We start from the raw sequence: 7,500 nt of genomic DNA on the forward strand, positions 1-7,500 counted from the left end.
ATTCCCAGGCGGTCTCCCATCCAAGTACTAACCAGGCCCGACCCTGCTTAGCTTCCGAGATCAGACGAGATCGGGCGTTGCCAGGCTGGTATGGCCGTACGAAATAAGTTGACAACCATAGGCTACTTATCCATATACAGATTTAGCAATTGACAATGCAAGGTGGTCTCTCTCTCTCTCTCTCTCTCTCTCTCGTGTCAAAATGAAAACAGCTTCCAGCCCCTTTCATGAAGGACTACTTGTGCATATTGCAAGATGTCAGTTTCTAAGTGAATGAGCAAAAGAGCATACAGCACCTGGTATTCCAAGGCGGTCTCCCATCCAAGTACTAACCAGGCCCGACCCTGCTTAGCTTCCGAGATCAGACGAGATCGGGCGTTGCCAGGCTGGTATGGCCGTACGAAATAAGTTGACAACCATAGGCTACTTATCCATATACAGATTTAGCAATTGACAATGCAAGGTGGTCTCTCTCTCTCTCTCTCTCTCGTGTCAAAATGAAAACAGCTTCCAGCCCCTTTCATGAAGGACTACTTGTGCATATTGCAAGATTTCAGTTTCTAAGTGAATGAGCAAAAGAGCATACAGCACCTGGTATTCCCAGGCGGTCTCCCATCCAAGTACTAACCAGGCCCGACCCTGCTTAGCTTCCGAGATCAGACGAGATCGGGCGTTGCCAGGCTGGTATGGCCGTACGAAATAAGTTGACAACCATAGGCTACTTATCCATATACAGATTTAGCAATTGACAATGCAAGGTGGTCTCTCTCTCTCTCTCTCTCTCTCGTGTCAAAATGAAAACAGCTTCCAGCCCCTTTCATGAAGGACTACTTGTGCATATTGCAAGATTTCAGTTACTAAGTGAATGAGCAAAAGAGCATACAGCACCTGGTATTCCCAGGCGGTCTCCCATCCAAGTACTAACCAGGCCCGACCCTGCTTAGCTTCCGAGATCAGACGAGATCGGGCGTTGCCAGGCTGGTATGGCCGTACTAAATAAGTTGACAACCATAGGCTACTTATCCATATACAGATTTAGCAATTGACAATGCAAGGTGGTCTCTCTCTCTCTCTCTCTCTCTCTCTCTCTCGTGTCAAAATGAAAACAGCTTCCAGCCCCTTTCATGAAGGACTACTTGTGCATATTGCAAGATTTCAGTTTCTAAGTGAATGAGCAAAAGAGCATACAGCACCTGGTATTCCCAGGCGGTCTCCCATCCAAGTATTAACCAGGCCCGACCCTGCTTAGCTTCCGAGATCAGACGAGATCGGGCGTTGCCAGGATGGTATGGCCGTACGAAATAAGTTGACAACCATAGGCTACTTATCCATATACAGATTTAGCAATTGACAATGCAAGGTAGTCTCTCTCTCTCTCTCTCTCTCTCGTGTCAAAATGAAAACAGCTTCCAGCCCCTTTCATGAAGGACTACTTGTGCATATTGCAAGATTTCAGTTTCTAAGTGAATGAGCAAAAGAGCATACAGCACCTGGTATTCCCAGGCGGTCTCCCATCCAAGTACTAACCAGGCCCGACCCTGCTTAGCTTCCGAGATCAGACGAGATCGGGCGTTGCCAGGCTGGTATGGCCGTACGAAATAAGTTGACAACCATAGGCTACTTATCCATATACAGATTTAGCAATTGACAATGCAAGGTGGTCTCTCTCTCTCTCTCTCTCTCTCTCTCGTGTCAAAATGAAAACAGCTTCCAGCCCCTTTCATGAAGGACTACTTGTGCATATTGCAAGATTTCAGTTACTAAGTGAATGAGCAAAAGAGCATACAGCACCTGGTATTCCCAGGCGGTCTCCTATCCAAGTACTAACCAGGCCCGACCCTGCTTAGCTTCCGAGATCAGACGAGATCGGGCGTTGCCAGGCTGGTATGGCCGTACTAAATAAGTTGACAACCATAGGCTACTTATCCATATACAGATTTAGCAATTGACAATGCAAGGTGGTCTCTCTCTCTCTCTCTCTCTCTCTCTCTCTCTCTCTCGTGTCAAAATGAAAACAGCTTCCAGCCCCTTTCATGAAGGACTACTTGTGCATATTGCAAGATTTCAGTTTCTAAGTGAATGAGCAAAAGAGCATACAGCACCTGGTATTCCCAGGCGGTCTCCCATCCAAGTATTAACCAGGCCCGACCCTGCTTAGCTTCCGAGATCAGACGAGATCGGGCGTTGCCAGGATGGTATGGCCGTACGAAATAAGTTGACAACCATAGGCTACTTATCCATATACAGATTTAGCAATTGACAATGCAAGGTAGTCTCTCTCTCTCTCTCTCTCTCTCGTGTCAAAATGAAAACAGCTTCCAGCCCCTTTCATGAAGGACTACTTGTGCATATTGCAAGATTTCAGTTTCTAAGTGAATGAGCAAAAGAGCATACAGCACCTGGTATTCCCAGGCGGTCTCCCATCCAAGTACTAACCAGGCCCGACCCTGCTTAGCTTCCGAGATCAGACGAGATCGGGCGTTGCCAGGCTGGTATGGCCGTACGAAATAAGTTGACAACCATAGGCTACTTATCCATATACAGATTTAGCAATTGACAATGCAAGGTGGTCTCTCTCTCTCTCTCTCTCTCTCTCTCTCGTGTCAAAATGAAAACAGCTTCCAGCCCCTTTCATGAAGGACTACTTGTGCATATTGCAAGATGTCAGTTTCTAAGTGAATGAGCAAAAGAGCATACAGCACCTGGTATTCCCAGGCGGTCTCCCATCCAAGTACTAACCAGGCCCGACCCTGCTTAGCTTCCGAGATCAGACGAGATCGGGCGTTGCCAGGCTGGTATGGCCGTACGAAATAAGTTGACAACCATAGGCTACTTATCCATATACAGATTTAGCAATTGACAATGCAAGGTGGTCTCTCTCTCTCTCTCTCTCGTGTCAAAATGAAAACAGCTTCCAGCCCCTTTCATGAAGGACTACTTGTGCATATTGCAAGATTTCAGTTTCTAAGTGAATGAGCAAAAGAGCATACAGCACCTGGTATTCCCAGGCGGTCTCCCATCCAAGTACTAACCAGGCCCGACCCTGCTTAGCTTCCGAGATCAGACGAGATCGGGCGTTGCCAGGCTGGTATGGCCGTACGAAATAAGTTGACAACCATAGGCTACTTATCCATATACAGATTTAGCAATTGACAATGCAAGGTGGTCTCTCTCTCTCTCTCTCTCTCTCGTGTCAAAATGAAAACAGCTTCCAGCCCCTTTCATGAAGGACTACTTGTGCATATTGCAAGATTTCAGTTTCTAAGTGAATGAGCAAAAGAGCATACAGCACCTGGTATTCCCAGGCGGTCTCCCATCCAAGTACTAACCAGGCCCAACCCTGCTAAGCTTCCGAGATCAGACGAGATCGGGCGTTGCCAGGCTGGTATGGCCGTACGAAATAAGTTGACAACCATAGGCTACTTATCCATGTACAGATTTAGCAATTGACAATGCAAGGTAGTCTCTCTCTCTCTCTCTCGTGTCAAAATGAAAACAGCTTCCAGCCCCTTTCATGAAGGACTACTTGTGCATATTGCAAGATGTCAATTTCTAAGTGAATGAGCAAAAGAGCATACAGCACCTGGTATTCCCAGGCGGTCTCCCATCCAAGTACTAACCAGGCCCGACCCTGCTTAGCTTCCGAGATCAGACGAGATCAGGCGTTGCCAGGCTGGTATGGCCGTACGAAATAAGTTGACAACCATAGGCTACTTATCCATATACAGATTTAGCAATTGACAATGCAAGGTGGTCTCTCTCTCTCTCTCTCTCTCTCTCTCTCTCTCTCTCGTGTCAAAATGAAAACAGCTTCCAGCCCCTTTCATGAAGGACTACTTGTGCATATTGCAAGATTTCAGTTTCTAAGTGAATGAGCAAAAGAGCATACAGCACCTGGTATTCCCAGGCGGTCTCCAATCCAAGTACTAACCAGGCCCGACCCTGCTTAGCTTCCGAGATCAGAAGAGATCGGGCGTTGCCAGGCTGGTATGGCCGTACGAAATAAGTTGACAACCATAGGCTACTTATCCATATACAGATTTAGCAATTGACAATGCAAGGTGGTCTCTCTCTCTCTCTCTCTCTCTCGTGTCAAAATGAAAACAGCTTCCAGCCCCTTTCATGAAGGACTACTTGTGCATATTGCAAGATTTCAGTTTCTAAGTGAATGAGCAAAAGAGCATACAGCACCTGGTATTCCCAGGCGGTCTCCCATCCAAGTACTAACCAGGCCCGACCCTGCTTAGCTTCCGAGATCAGAAGAGATCGGGCGTTGCCAGGCTGGTATGGCCGTACGAAATAAGTTGACAACCATAGGCTACTTATCCATATACAGATTTAGCAATTGACAATGCAAGGTGGTCTCTCTCTCTCTCTCTCTCTCTCTCTCGTGTCAAAATGAAAACAGCTTCCAGCCCCTTTCATGAAGGACTACTTGTGCATATTGCAAGATTTCAGTTTCTAAGTGAATGAGCAAAAGAGCATACAGCACCTGGTATTCCCAGGCGGTCTCCCATCCAAGTACTAACCAGGCCCGACCCTGCTTAGCTTCCGAGATCAGACGAGATCGGGCGTTGCCAGGCTGGTATGGCCGTACGAAATAAGTTGACAACCATAGGCTACTTATCCATATACAGATTTAGCAATTGACAATGCAAGGTAGTCTCTCTCTCTCTCTCTCTCTCGTGTCAAAATGAAAACAGCTTCCAGCCCCTTTCATGAAGGACTACTTGTGCATATTGCAAGATTTCAGTTTCTAAGTGAATGAGCAAAAGAGCATACAGCACCTGGTATTCCCAGGCGGTCTCCCATCCAAGTACTAACCAGGCCCGACCCTGCTTAGCTTCCGAGATCAGGCGTTGCCAGGCTGGTATGGCCGTACGAAATAAGTTGACAACCATAGGCTACTTATCCATATACAGATTTAGCAATTGACAATGCAAGGTAGTCTCTGTCTCTCTCTCTCTCTCTCTCTCTCTCGTGTCAAAATGAAAACAGCTTCCAGCCCCTTTCATGAAGGACTACTTGTGCATATTGCAAGATGTCAATTTCTAAGTGAATGAGCAAAAGAGCATACAGCACCTGGTATTCCCCCATCCAAGTACTAACCAGGCCCGACCCTGCTTAGCTTCCGAGATCAGACGAGATCGGGCGTTGCCAGGCTGGTATGGCCGTACGAAATAAGTTGACAACCATAGGCTACTTATCCATATACAGATTTAGCAATTGACAATGCAAGGTGGTCTCTCTCTCTCTCTCTCTCTCTCATGTCAAAATGAAAACAGCTTCCAGCCCCTTTCATGAAGGACTACTTGTGCATATTGCAAGATTTCAGTTTCTAAGTGAATGAGCAAAAGAGCATACAGCACCTGGTATTCCCAGGCGGTCTCCCATCCAAGTACTAACCAGGCCCGACCCTGCTTAGCTTCCGAGATCAGACGAGATCGGGCGTTGCCAGGCTGGTATGGCCGTACGAAATAAGTTGACAACCATAGGCTACTTATCCATATACAGATTTAGCAATTGACAATGCAAGGTAGTCTCTCTCTCTCTCTCTCTCTCTCTCTCTCTCTCTCTCGTGTCAAAATGAAAACAGCTTCCAGCCCCTTTCATGAAGGACTACTTGTGCATATTGCAAGATTTCAGTTTCTAAGTGAATGAGCAAAAGAGCATACAGCACCTGGTATTCCCAGGCGGTCTCCCATCCAAGTACTAACCATGCCCGACCCTGCTTAGCTTCCGAGATCAGACGAGATCGGGCGTTGCCAGGCTGGTATGGCCGTACGAAATAAGTTGACAACCATAGGCTACTTATCCATATACAGATTTAGCAATTGACAATGCAAGGTGGTCTCTCTCTCTCTCTCTCTCTCTCGTGTCAAAATGAAAACAGCTTCCAGCCCCTTTCATGAAGGACTACTTGTGCATATTGCAAGATTTCAGTTTCTAAGTGAATGAGCAAAAGAGCATACAGCACCTGGTATTCCCAGGCGGTCTCCCATCCAAGTACTAACCAGGCCCGACCCTGCTTAGCTTCCGAGATCAGACGAGATCGGGCGTTGCCAGGCTGGTATGGCCGTACGAAATAAGTTGACAACCATAGGCTACTTATCCATATACAGATTTAGCAATTGACAATGCAAGGTGGTCTCTCTCTCTCTCTCTCTCTCGTGTCAAAATGAAAACAGCTTCCAGCCCCTTTCATGAAGGACTACTTGTGCATATTGCAAGATTTCAGTTTCTAAGTGAATGAGCAAAAGAGCATACAGCACCTGGTATTCCCAGGCGGTCTCCCATCCAAGTACTAACCAGGCCCGACCCTGCTTAGCTTCCGAGATCAGACGAGATTGGGCGTTGCCAGGCTGGTATGGCCGTACGAAATAAGTTGACAACCATAGGCTACTTATCCATATACAGATTTAGCAATTGACAATGCAAGGTGGTCTCTCTCTCTCTCTCTCTCTCTCTCGTGTCAAAATGAAAACAGCTTCCAGCCCCTTTTATGAAGGACTACTTGTGCATATTGCAAGATTTCAGTTTCTAAGTGAATGAGCAAAAGAGCATACAGCACCTGGTATTCCCAGGCGGTCTCCCATCCAAGTACTAACCAGGCCCGACCCTGCTTATCTTCCGAGATCAGACGAGATCGGGCGTTGCCAGGCTGGTATGGCCGTACGAAATAAGTTGACAACCATAGGCTACTTATCCATATACAGATTTAGCAATTGACAATGCAAGGTGGTCTCTCTCTCTCTCTCTCTCTCTCTCGTGTCAAAATGAAAACAGCTTCCAGCCCCTTTCATGAAGGACTACTTGTGCATATTGCAAGATTTCAGTTTCTAAGTGAATGAGCAAAAGAGCATACAGCACCTGGTATTCCCAGGCGGTCTCCCATCCAAGTACTAACCAGGCCCGACCCTGCTTATCTTCCGAGATCAGACGAGATCGGGCGTTGCCAGGCTGGTATGGCCGTACGAAATAAGTTGACAACCATAGGCTACTTATCCATATAGAGATTTAGCAATTGACAATGCAAGGTGGTCTCTCTCTCTCTCTCTCTCGTGTCAAAATGAAAACAGCTTCCAGCCCCTTTCATGAAGGACTACTTGTGCATATTGCAAGATTTCAGTTTCTAAGTGAATGAGCAAAAGAGCATACAGCACCTGGTATTCCCAGGCGGTCTCCCATCCAAGTACTAACCAGGCCCGACCCTGCTTAGCTTCCGAGATCAGGCGTTGCCAGTCTGGTATGGCCATACGAAATAAGTTGACAACCATAGGCTACCTATCCATATACAGATTTAGCAATTGACAATGCAAGGTGGTCTCTCTCTCTCTCTCTCTCTCTCTCTCTCGTGTCAAAATGAAAACAGCTTCCAGCCCCTTTCATGAAGGACTACTTGTGCATATTGCAAGATTTCAGTTTCTAAGTGAATGAGCAAAAGAGCATACAGCACCTGGTATTCCCAGGCGGTCTCCCATCCAAGTACTAACCAGGCCC

General features: G+C 46.9%; 19 non-coding genes and 7 pseudogenes across 19 annotated transcripts in view; all 26 read right to left on the minus strand.

Annotated features, from left to right (window-relative positions):
* LOC146281201 (5S ribosomal RNA) overlaps positions 1 to 102 on the minus strand; it is a 119-nt gene extending 17 nt beyond the window's left edge. Inside the window, exon 1 of the ribosomal RNA XR_014764170.1 lies at positions 1 to 102. This exon is cut by the window's left edge and continues 17 nt beyond it. This is a non-coding gene — a ribosomal RNA (5S ribosomal RNA).
* Positions 103 to 284: 182 nt separating this feature from the next.
* On the minus strand, positions 285 to 403 carry LOC146281202 (5S ribosomal RNA). The gene has a single exon (XR_014765401.1). It is a non-coding gene; the product is annotated as a 5S ribosomal RNA (ribosomal RNA).
* A 176-nt stretch (positions 404 to 579) lies between these two features.
* Positions 580 to 698, minus strand: LOC146281203 (5S ribosomal RNA). The gene has a single exon (XR_014764171.1). It is a non-coding gene; the product is annotated as a 5S ribosomal RNA (ribosomal RNA).
* Positions 699 to 876: 178 nt separating this feature from the next.
* LOC146281204 (5S ribosomal RNA) lies at positions 877 to 995 on the minus strand. The gene has a single exon (XR_014765301.1). It is a non-coding gene; the product is annotated as a 5S ribosomal RNA (ribosomal RNA).
* A 186-nt stretch (positions 996 to 1,181) lies between these two features.
* Positions 1,182 to 1,300, minus strand: LOC146281205 (5S ribosomal RNA). The gene has a single exon (XR_014764661.1). It is a non-coding gene; the product is annotated as a 5S ribosomal RNA (ribosomal RNA).
* Positions 1,301 to 1,478: 178 nt separating this feature from the next.
* LOC146281206 (5S ribosomal RNA) lies at positions 1,479 to 1,597 on the minus strand. The gene has a single exon (XR_014764172.1). It is a non-coding gene; the product is annotated as a 5S ribosomal RNA (ribosomal RNA).
* Positions 1,598 to 1,779: 182 nt separating this feature from the next.
* LOC146281207 (5S ribosomal RNA) lies at positions 1,780 to 1,898 on the minus strand (annotated as a pseudogene).
* A 192-nt stretch (positions 1,899 to 2,090) lies between these two features.
* On the minus strand, positions 2,091 to 2,209 carry LOC146281208 (5S ribosomal RNA). Its single transcript, XR_014764662.1, has one exon. It is a non-coding gene; the product is annotated as a 5S ribosomal RNA (ribosomal RNA).
* A 178-nt stretch (positions 2,210 to 2,387) lies between these two features.
* LOC146281209 (5S ribosomal RNA) lies at positions 2,388 to 2,506 on the minus strand. The gene has a single exon (XR_014764173.1). It is a non-coding gene; the product is annotated as a 5S ribosomal RNA (ribosomal RNA).
* A 184-nt stretch (positions 2,507 to 2,690) lies between these two features.
* On the minus strand, positions 2,691 to 2,809 carry LOC146281210 (5S ribosomal RNA). The gene has a single exon (XR_014764174.1). It is a non-coding gene; the product is annotated as a 5S ribosomal RNA (ribosomal RNA).
* Positions 2,810 to 2,983: 174 nt separating this feature from the next.
* Positions 2,984 to 3,102, minus strand: LOC146281211 (5S ribosomal RNA). Its single transcript, XR_014764175.1, has one exon. It is a non-coding gene; the product is annotated as a 5S ribosomal RNA (ribosomal RNA).
* Positions 3,103 to 3,280: 178 nt separating this feature from the next.
* LOC146281212 (5S ribosomal RNA) lies at positions 3,281 to 3,399 on the minus strand. Its single transcript, XR_014765916.1, has one exon. It is a non-coding gene; the product is annotated as a 5S ribosomal RNA (ribosomal RNA).
* A 172-nt stretch (positions 3,400 to 3,571) lies between these two features.
* Positions 3,572 to 3,690, minus strand: LOC146281213 (5S ribosomal RNA). Its single transcript, XR_014764845.1, has one exon. It is a non-coding gene; the product is annotated as a 5S ribosomal RNA (ribosomal RNA).
* A 192-nt stretch (positions 3,691 to 3,882) lies between these two features.
* On the minus strand, positions 3,883 to 4,001 carry LOC146281214 (5S ribosomal RNA; annotated as a pseudogene).
* A 178-nt stretch (positions 4,002 to 4,179) lies between these two features.
* On the minus strand, positions 4,180 to 4,298 carry LOC146281215 (5S ribosomal RNA). Its single transcript, XR_014764630.1, has one exon. It is a non-coding gene; the product is annotated as a 5S ribosomal RNA (ribosomal RNA).
* A 182-nt stretch (positions 4,299 to 4,480) lies between these two features.
* LOC146281216 (5S ribosomal RNA) lies at positions 4,481 to 4,599 on the minus strand. Its single transcript, XR_014764177.1, has one exon. It is a non-coding gene; the product is annotated as a 5S ribosomal RNA (ribosomal RNA).
* A 176-nt stretch (positions 4,600 to 4,775) lies between these two features.
* Positions 4,776 to 4,884, minus strand: LOC146281217 (5S ribosomal RNA; annotated as a pseudogene).
* A 186-nt stretch (positions 4,885 to 5,070) lies between these two features.
* On the minus strand, positions 5,071 to 5,179 carry LOC146281218 (5S ribosomal RNA; annotated as a pseudogene).
* A 178-nt stretch (positions 5,180 to 5,357) lies between these two features.
* LOC146281219 (5S ribosomal RNA) lies at positions 5,358 to 5,476 on the minus strand. Its single transcript, XR_014764178.1, has one exon. It is a non-coding gene; the product is annotated as a 5S ribosomal RNA (ribosomal RNA).
* Positions 5,477 to 5,668: 192 nt separating this feature from the next.
* Positions 5,669 to 5,787, minus strand: LOC146281220 (5S ribosomal RNA; annotated as a pseudogene).
* Positions 5,788 to 5,965: 178 nt separating this feature from the next.
* On the minus strand, positions 5,966 to 6,084 carry LOC146281221 (5S ribosomal RNA). The gene has a single exon (XR_014764179.1). It is a non-coding gene; the product is annotated as a 5S ribosomal RNA (ribosomal RNA).
* A 176-nt stretch (positions 6,085 to 6,260) lies between these two features.
* Positions 6,261 to 6,379, minus strand: LOC146281222 (5S ribosomal RNA; annotated as a pseudogene).
* Positions 6,380 to 6,559: 180 nt separating this feature from the next.
* On the minus strand, positions 6,560 to 6,678 carry LOC146281223 (5S ribosomal RNA). The gene has a single exon (XR_014764465.1). It is a non-coding gene; the product is annotated as a 5S ribosomal RNA (ribosomal RNA).
* Positions 6,679 to 6,858: 180 nt separating this feature from the next.
* LOC146281224 (5S ribosomal RNA) lies at positions 6,859 to 6,977 on the minus strand. Its single transcript, XR_014764466.1, has one exon. It is a non-coding gene; the product is annotated as a 5S ribosomal RNA (ribosomal RNA).
* Positions 6,978 to 7,151: 174 nt separating this feature from the next.
* Positions 7,152 to 7,260, minus strand: LOC146281225 (5S ribosomal RNA; annotated as a pseudogene).
* Positions 7,261 to 7,444: 184 nt separating this feature from the next.
* LOC146281226 (5S ribosomal RNA) overlaps positions 7,445 to 7,500 on the minus strand; it is a 119-nt gene continuing 63 nt past the window's right edge. The window contains exon 1 of the ribosomal RNA XR_014764180.1: positions 7,445 to 7,500. This exon is cut by the window's right edge and continues 63 nt beyond it. This is a non-coding gene — a ribosomal RNA (5S ribosomal RNA).

This window comes from Hypomesus nipponensis, chromosome 7 (assembly GCF_054491055.1).
Source record: "Hypomesus nipponensis isolate SF chromosome 7, ASM5449105v1, whole genome shotgun sequence".
NCBI classification, from domain to species: domain Eukaryota; kingdom Metazoa; phylum Chordata; class Actinopteri; order Osmeriformes; family Osmeridae; genus Hypomesus; species Hypomesus nipponensis.